Source organism: Cloeon dipterum, chromosome 4 (genome assembly GCF_949628265.1).
Source record: "Cloeon dipterum chromosome 4, ieCloDipt1.1, whole genome shotgun sequence".
In the NCBI taxonomy this organism is placed as follows: domain Eukaryota; kingdom Metazoa; phylum Arthropoda; class Insecta; order Ephemeroptera; family Baetidae; genus Cloeon; species Cloeon dipterum.
Window position 1 is genome coordinate 22,659,964 of NC_088789.1, and position 8,362 is coordinate 22,668,325.

Sequence of the window (8,362 nt, forward strand, 5' to 3'; positions counted from 1 at the left end):
AGGCTCAACCCTATTGCGGTGCATTCTGCTTCTAGAAGTATTTCTTTAGACGTGCTGAAAACAAAAATCAATCCAGCCATTGGAAAAGATTTGTATTTAAACAAATTTTGTTTTTCGTGATTCTACGGCGGTTATAGCTTAACCGAGTTTGGTTTTTAGAACGTCAAAAGAAAACATATTAAGTGAAGAATGCTCAGTGGCAAGATTGAGTCTGAAGTCGCAGTGAAAGTGCCTTAAAAATATAAAGTATACGGTGGCTTTATCTGTTGGCTTGGCTTGGAACACAAAGGGCTCACTGAACTAGTGAATTACCCGAAATTTCTAACAATTGATGGCGCTATCTGTTGACAGCTTTGAGCACTAATGGAGAATTGAGACTGCCCTGCTACTGCCAGAAAATATTTGGAGTGTCCTATGATAACAGGCCATGTAATTTTGTTGAAAGTCACCTATCACTCTCAGCAAGTATAGAAATTAAAATAAACAATTTATTTAATCATATATGCTTGTATTAATTTATTTTTATTAAAAAATAGTAAATTTAACTCAGCTTCAATACTGAAATTTGCAAACAACGCGAGTCATCCTCCATGTACAAAAGAAATCACCCTGCTCTCTGAAAGAATAGTAGAGTGCTCAAAACATTTTTTTATTTATATATTTATAGTTGCAATTGCAACCTGAAATAATGCTGAACATAAATTTCGCTCTACGTACTTGGCTAAACAAATATCATCTGCGGGCGAGAACGATTTTTCCTCTTGCGGTGAGGAAGAGATGGCGTGTGTTTTATTGCTTTGCACAGAGATTTTCTTTTGGCTAAGGCAAAGGACAAATAAATCACTGGAAGCTGCTCTTTCATTTGCTACGATGCCAAAAGCATGTCTCGCTCCGCCATAGTTTCTTTCTCTCTGAACTCGGCTGCTTTTTTGCCAGGCGGCATAGCGGCGGCGTTCTCGTTGCATGAAATACGCGCCTTGCTTTGCTCTTCTCCGCCAACGCGAAATACGTACGTTCGCTTACACACGCTCCCTGGTGCGGTATCAAAATATGGGAGAGCCGCAGTTTGCTGCTGCTGCTGATATTATTTTCCCTGCGAGAGTTTCTTGCAAACTGGCGTGTGGCAATCCATTAGCGTTATTAAGATGTTGTCTCTGCTCAATTTAATTGCTCAGAAGACCTCAATTAGCAGATACGACACGAGTACCATTTTTTCCTCGGCAGCCACCGCCGCCTCTCTTGCACTGCAGATGTATATTTCATTTTCCGTGTATTTGCGGGGTTTGTAAAGCTGAATCTGCGTTGCTATCAACCAGCCTTTTTGTCGGGGTTTTTACGGCCGGAAATTTTACCTTTTAGACTGAGTTTCCTGCTAAAATATTTTTTATAAGATATGAAAGAGGGCGATGTTTATGATTTTTATTCCAATGCAATGTTGTTTTAAAGATATAGATAGATTAATAAATTTAATATTGTTTTAAAACGTAAATTAAGCAAAAATATATTTTTTTCATCAATCCATAGCTAGAATTCACAAAAATTATGAGATAAGTTTATCGAGTCCATTTAATCCTTTAGAGAGCCAAAAAATAAATAGAGAACCATCAGAAAAAACTTAATTTTTAGAACGAAAGCATGAGAAAATATGGACAGTGTGAGAGCAAAACAAAGATTTCAAATCAAATCGTATATTTTGGTCCGCTTACTATAGGCAGTAAAATTTTATTTTATTTTCAAAATAGTTAATCTCAAGTTGATTTCAACATGCCGCACTGCAAAAAGCAACTATTATAGTCCAAGATTTGAGGTTTAAATATATTAAAAAAATAATTTATTGAAATTCAGCCCCATCCGAGTAATTATCAAGCGGTGCATTCCTTTTTTGCATTTAACTAAAATTGGAGGAGCAGAATTTTGGAGGGTGATTTTGGACAATTTTTTAAAGCTCAGGGTTACACCTGGGTCAGACCATAAAGGTTTTACTATAACTCAAATGATTCAGTTTGGCTTCACTTAGTGTGCTAAATAAAGCAGGACATGAACATTTTGATTTCATCTACGCCACGCGCTAGGTACATTTTTATTTAAAGGTCATACACAAACAGAGTGGCTTTTAACTACGACTACCACACAAATTTTGTTATTGTCACTATGAAACTAGTCTGTGTACTTTTCTTGAAAATCAATAAATCAGAGGTGGCTATATATCACCTTTGAAAATTGAATTTTCTGAAAAAGGTCACGAAAGGTGATGATTATTTTAAGCTTTTTCTGAAAAGAGTCTTTGTTGAAAAGTGAACAGTTGTTAAAGATTAAAAGGTATAAGTTGAGTGATGAAAATTTCAAGATGACTTGATGAAGAGTTCCAGCCTTTATTTTTTATTTTTATAGTATTTCACCTTCAGAGGTTTTTGAGAAACCAGGGAACGATCTGTTTCCCAAGCTTCAAACTAAAAAATAGAATTTCCCCAACTCTTGATAGCAAAATCAATTGCCACTTACAAATTTGCGATCTATTGCCGTCCAAATTTACCTAGCATTGCTTGGAAAATTAAATCTTTAAGTGAAAAGAAAAGGACATATGACAGAATGTTTACTTTGAGCTATTTAGTTTCAAAATTAAGTTTATTATGGGCTGACAGGGCAACTCTGCCCCAAAGCAGCACACATCCATAAAGTAATGATACAATTATGTAGGAACAACATTTGGAAGGAAGTAATGATTCATGGTAGCTTGATAATATTGCTTCTTCAATTTTCTTCTTAAACGCACTTGAATTCTCGTTCATACACAAATTTGGTGAAAGACTATTCCACTGACGATATTTATACACATGAAATGTCGTGTTATATGTTTGGAGTGAAGAAACCACTGATGACACATTCTTATAATATATTTCGATATATTACATGCACGAAGAAAGTCTACAAAATATAAAAAGTCGATTTTTAACTCCTCTTATCTCTCGATTGCGTAATAAATCATTGGTTTTAAGTTGGCATATCCGTTGAGAGAGCAACAGAGTGCCGCGCGCTCTTCTCCTCCTGCGTTGTCCAAACTGCGATAAATTCAGATATTTCATCAGTGTGTGATAGGGCACGCAAGCGATTTTTGCGCTCTAGTGCTCCAGATTTATCTGTTCTTTCGGCTAGAGAGCGCGAAAAGATTTATTTATGGCCGCGGTCGGCTGCTGTCGCGCGCACTCTGCTCTCGCGCGCCGGCCGCGGGTGTAGATTCAGGGATTTGCCATGTGTGCGTTTGCACATTCGCAAGGGCAACGCCGTCCCTTGATAATGGCAGGCAGTCGACGTTTGTAGGACGTTCGTGCCGTTTGCTCGGCCGATTGTATTTTTTGAACAATTAAATACACAACAAAGCAGGCATGTCAACACAGTTCGGATGCACCGCATGCTCGAAATTTATTGCACTTGCAAAATTAATCCCAAATGCACCGGTGGACTCACCAGTCACCAGAGGCACAAGAAAAATAAAAAATATTTACACAACTTTGGCCTTGAAATGTCATGAAATGAAATTGACTTGATAAAGAAGACATTTCTTCACTCGCTTTTTTAAATCTCCTGAATGGAACAGAGATTTTGACAAAGTATAATTTGTTTTTTATTGACAAAAAAGTGGAGAAGAAAAAATATCGGGCTTTTTACTCGTCTTGTCAATTGAAATAATTTTACTGTTGATGCCAAAGGGGATAGTTAAAATAAACTCAAACTTCAAAATAATATCTGGCGACTTTCTTATGAAAACCACACTAAAAAAATTAGAAATGTTAATTCAAAGTTTAGTTTTAATACTTTTTCTTAGTCAATGTTTACAAGGGCGACTCTTAAAATACGTCAATTTACAATCTTAAAATATTTTATGAATATTAATCATTTTACATTATACAAAATCGCACGAGAAGTTTCGGGTTTTTACCAAATATTTTCCATACATATATGATGAACATATCGTTAGAATTTAAAATTTTGCGAACAGTGGACGGCACGATTAAAGGGTGTTGTTTTTTCCTCAAGTACTTCGTGCTAGTCATTGCTCAAACAATATAATTTAAAACAGTAAAGTAGTGTTTTTTCTCAGGATTAAAAAGAAATCGTTACTTTTACTCCCCTTTTCATCTACATACCGTCAGATTTAAAACAGTTAAAATAGTCTTGAATTTAACTTAAAAGTAGCTGAAATACGTCAATTCAGACCTCTTTTGACATAGCTTTAAATAAGAGAAAAATGCATGCCATTTTGGTTATTTTAGCGCCTCTCTTCACCTGCCATAAGATTGAAAGTGAAATCTCTGAAAGCCGACATACATTTTGACTCATCTTGAGGTCAAAATGACTCACTATCTTTTTAAATAATGTGTATTCTACTAGTAAGGTTAGAATTAGGTTTTTTTTAAAATAAAACCTGTAGAATTGTGGAAATCGGTGCTTTTCTCATCATTTTGTTGATAAAATATTTCTCAAAATTGTCTCAAAAATCTTAGACTTGTGCTTCACTACTAAATATTTTCAGTGTATATAAAGGGGAATCTATCTATTCAGGCTATTTTGAAACTGATTCTCTCATTACGCACACATGCAGTGCACCGTGTATTTGCTGTTTGTTTCTCTTATCTAGGAGATTCAATTAAAATGGAACGAATTTCATTGCAATGATATTGCAGTTAAAAAGAAGGGCTAACAATAATATTTATTCAGAATTGGTCTGGTATATTTAACCTGGGTGCAATCTAGACTGAAACTTGCTCGGACTTTTTGTTTACACGTGCTGTTCTGAAATACATATTTCGTAATACACCGCAATTTGATGATTCCTTCCGTGCTTCGTAATTCTTCAAAATATTTGTGTTAAATTCCTACTAGATATCGACTTTCTCAATTTCAAATCAGAACAACAAAACGAGAAACCAGTTAAGAATCTAGAAACAAATCTTCACAATCCACCCAATAACTAACCTTCTTTAAAACACTAAAAACACTTTAAAATTTAACGAATGTAAACTTTTTCTAAAGCCAAACCGAGTCATTTCCATGTTCAGATATGGCCTATGATTGGACTTTTGACCTAAATTGTCCTGGTAATTTGTAAAGAATTTTAGAAAATATTTCACATCATATAAGTCATCTGGAAAGAACGGGAAATTTCTTGTTTTTGTTTTATTTTCGGAAAAGTGGGACGGACAACTGTGCAAACTCTGTATTTTTTTGCCAAATATCCAAACTCTTTAGGAGTGAATTTCGTAAATCGGATTTCTGAGAGCAATCGCTAAAATATAACATGAATTTCTGGAAAACATGTCGTGACACAAATCAGGAAGTTTGAGTTTGCCCTTTGGCATTTCTTAAAAAAATAACGTAGGAGTACTAAAATAAAACCGAATAATTATAGGTAACGTACGTTTTGGTGGAATTCTTCGATACGCACTAGCCTCGCAGAGTATTTTAAGGCATCACGCTCGGTTTGACATCGTAAAACTGTACGCGGCGTTTAAATTATAATGACAATAGGAACGAGCGAGCGGGCGCGCGCGCGGCGCTCAAGAAAAAAGGCTTAAGTTGGCGAGAAGCGGGCGCCGGGCTTTATTCTGTCCACGTTTTCTAAAGGAGGACTTTAACTTGACTTTATTTTGCTTCCATCATTTTCTGAACAAAGATTTAACTTTGCCCGCGCGCTCGCACGAGAGGAGCAGGGCAGAGCAGCGAGAGCCTTCCTTTTTCTAAGGCGTAATTTTTATTATTCCACGCGATGTTGTTAATGATGAGGGGTATCAAGCGCCGAGAAAGAGCGAGCGTTTCATTTATTTTCCGCATTGAAACTGACGAGATTAAAGTGTCGTATTATTTTTGGCATGAAGGGAGTAAAATAAAGAAACCCCGATGCAAAGGAGCAGCATTTTTAATACCAGCCGCGTGTGCGCGCGCGGTTCTCTGCTCTCTTTTCAGCAAGACCGCAGCAGCGCAGAGGAGACGCTTTTTTGCATTCGCTCATCAAGAGCGGAGAGAAGCCCCGCCAGCACTTAATCCTTTCTGGCTTTCTTCTTCTTTATTTTATTTCGCCGGAGGAATGATTCGGAAAAGCAAAAGCCTGCTTCTTAGCATTAAGAATAATTGCGTCCTCCGCGTCTTCGGACCGAATAATTAAGAGGGTAAATAAAATCGGCTCCAGTCGCAGCAAGCATGCGATCAACCAGACGCACATTTTGTTAAATGGCCCGATCGCTTATTTCATTCAGCACAGCAGATTAATTTGCTCTTGTCGAGAGGATTTTATTTCTTCTGTTGTTGCCTCTAAAACGAGAATAATTGGAATGGCACGAAGTTGGGTTTTAGCTTATTGCTTGCCTCATAAAAATTCAAAGGGCTTGGAAGCCAGAAAATAAAAAATATTTCATGTGTCTGGCCACTCAGGCGTTAACAGGATTGTTTTACCTGCGAAAGAAACATTTAATACTGCAGCACTTACAATTAGTTTCATTTTTAATCACAATGGACGTTAAAGACTTAATTACTCAAAGTCATAAGTACAATAAAAATTAAACAACTAATTAAATATATGATAAAAACCTACCACTCATTCTTTCCACCTTACAAAAATTCCACAAGCCAAAAATACCATCCATAACTCAAAAATATTTTAAAGGGTTAAATTATGCTTCTTATGACACGAAAAAACCTTGATAGGAAATTTTTTGTGCTCCTTTAGGACGCTGAACTGCTTTCAAATCAGACAGGCTTTAATGACAAATTATCATTAAATTATTTCCCAGTTTAGAATGTGTTTAAAAGCTATAGGGACATTCTCTTTGGCAGAAGTAAAAAGATGCGAAATAAATTTCAAGGTAGTAAAGCTTTTCTATTCTTCACGAAATTTCATGTGTGTGTTTTTCTCCCCATGTGTGCGTCTGATAAAAAAACAGTTTCTTTGTTGGATCATATGTTATATAATAAGTTACAGAGGCAAACCAAAACAACTAAATAAAAACTAAAGTGTTTGCCGTCTTCTGATATTGCGATATTGCAATACTGGTGGTAGGATTTATTTTGAAGGCCATAATTGTGAGATAAAAATACATTGACCCGAGAAATTTTACTGTGCGCAATCTTGGCGGCGGCAACTGCCATAAAACAATGAAACCCACAATCATGATGGTCTATTTTCAACAAAAAAATAACTTAAATCGACAGCTGACAGTTTGACACTACTTAATACATCAGTTGCATGAGCCCTTAGTGTTCGAAGCTGCCAACTGATGGCACCACCGTAATATTTTCATAATAAAATTAGTTTTATTGCACTCCCGCTACCATTGCAGGCTCAATCATGCTACAGTGCATTCTTCAGCTAAAATTTTTTCTTTTGACATGCTGAAAATCAAAATCAGTCCAGTCTTTCGCCGTAGAAACGCTGGAAAAGATTTTATACTTCAAAAAATAGTTTTCACGATTCTACGGCGGTTGGCTTAACCGATTTTGGTTTTCAGCACGCCAAAAGAAAACATAGCAAGTGATGAATGCACAGTGGCAGGATTGAGTCTGAAATCGCAGCGAAAGTGCCTTAAAATTAAATTTATTACGAAAGTATATGGTATGATGCCATCTATAGGCGGCTTCAAACTAAGGGCTTGTACAACTGGTGTAATGCAAGATTTTGTAGATGATGTTTATTTATTACATTAAATACATGAGTCATATTTTTTAAGTTTCAAATTAAATTTCCTTGGAAAAGCTCCCAAACTTTCAAAATAAGTGCCTTTATAGGACTCCTTTTGAGGGGCATCGAAGTTTTTTAAGAAATGACAGTATAGTTGTTTTAAAAGCTACAAAAAGAAAAAATATAAACAAGGCTCAAAATGACAAATGACCGACACCTTAAATTTGCTATTCGTTTGATGATAGGATTGATGAAAGGAGTTAAATGTGCATCTTAAAGAAAGCAACAAAGAGATAAAGTATTGCGTTTCTCAATTTTGTTTTAAATCATATTGTCCAAAATATCACAAAAGCAATTAAATATCAAAGGTCTGAGTGCACAAATGGTATTAGGTCGAAAATATTTACACCAGAAGTCAGTCTCAAATAGCAGATTGCATGAGAAACATTTTTCAACCTAATATTTATTCATCTTCACGGGTTTACAGGACAAAATTGTGTACAACTTTCAGACCTCAACATCTCAGTGGTGCAATCTAAAAAATGAAGTGTGCTTTGAATTTCTCGTTCGTTTTGCAAATCTGATGGTCAGAACCCAATAATAGGGGTTGAAAATATCTGCAACGAATGAAATTAGTTGAAAAATCTTGATTTTTCGGGGTTTGCAGAGGAATATCTAAAAAAAGTACATCAC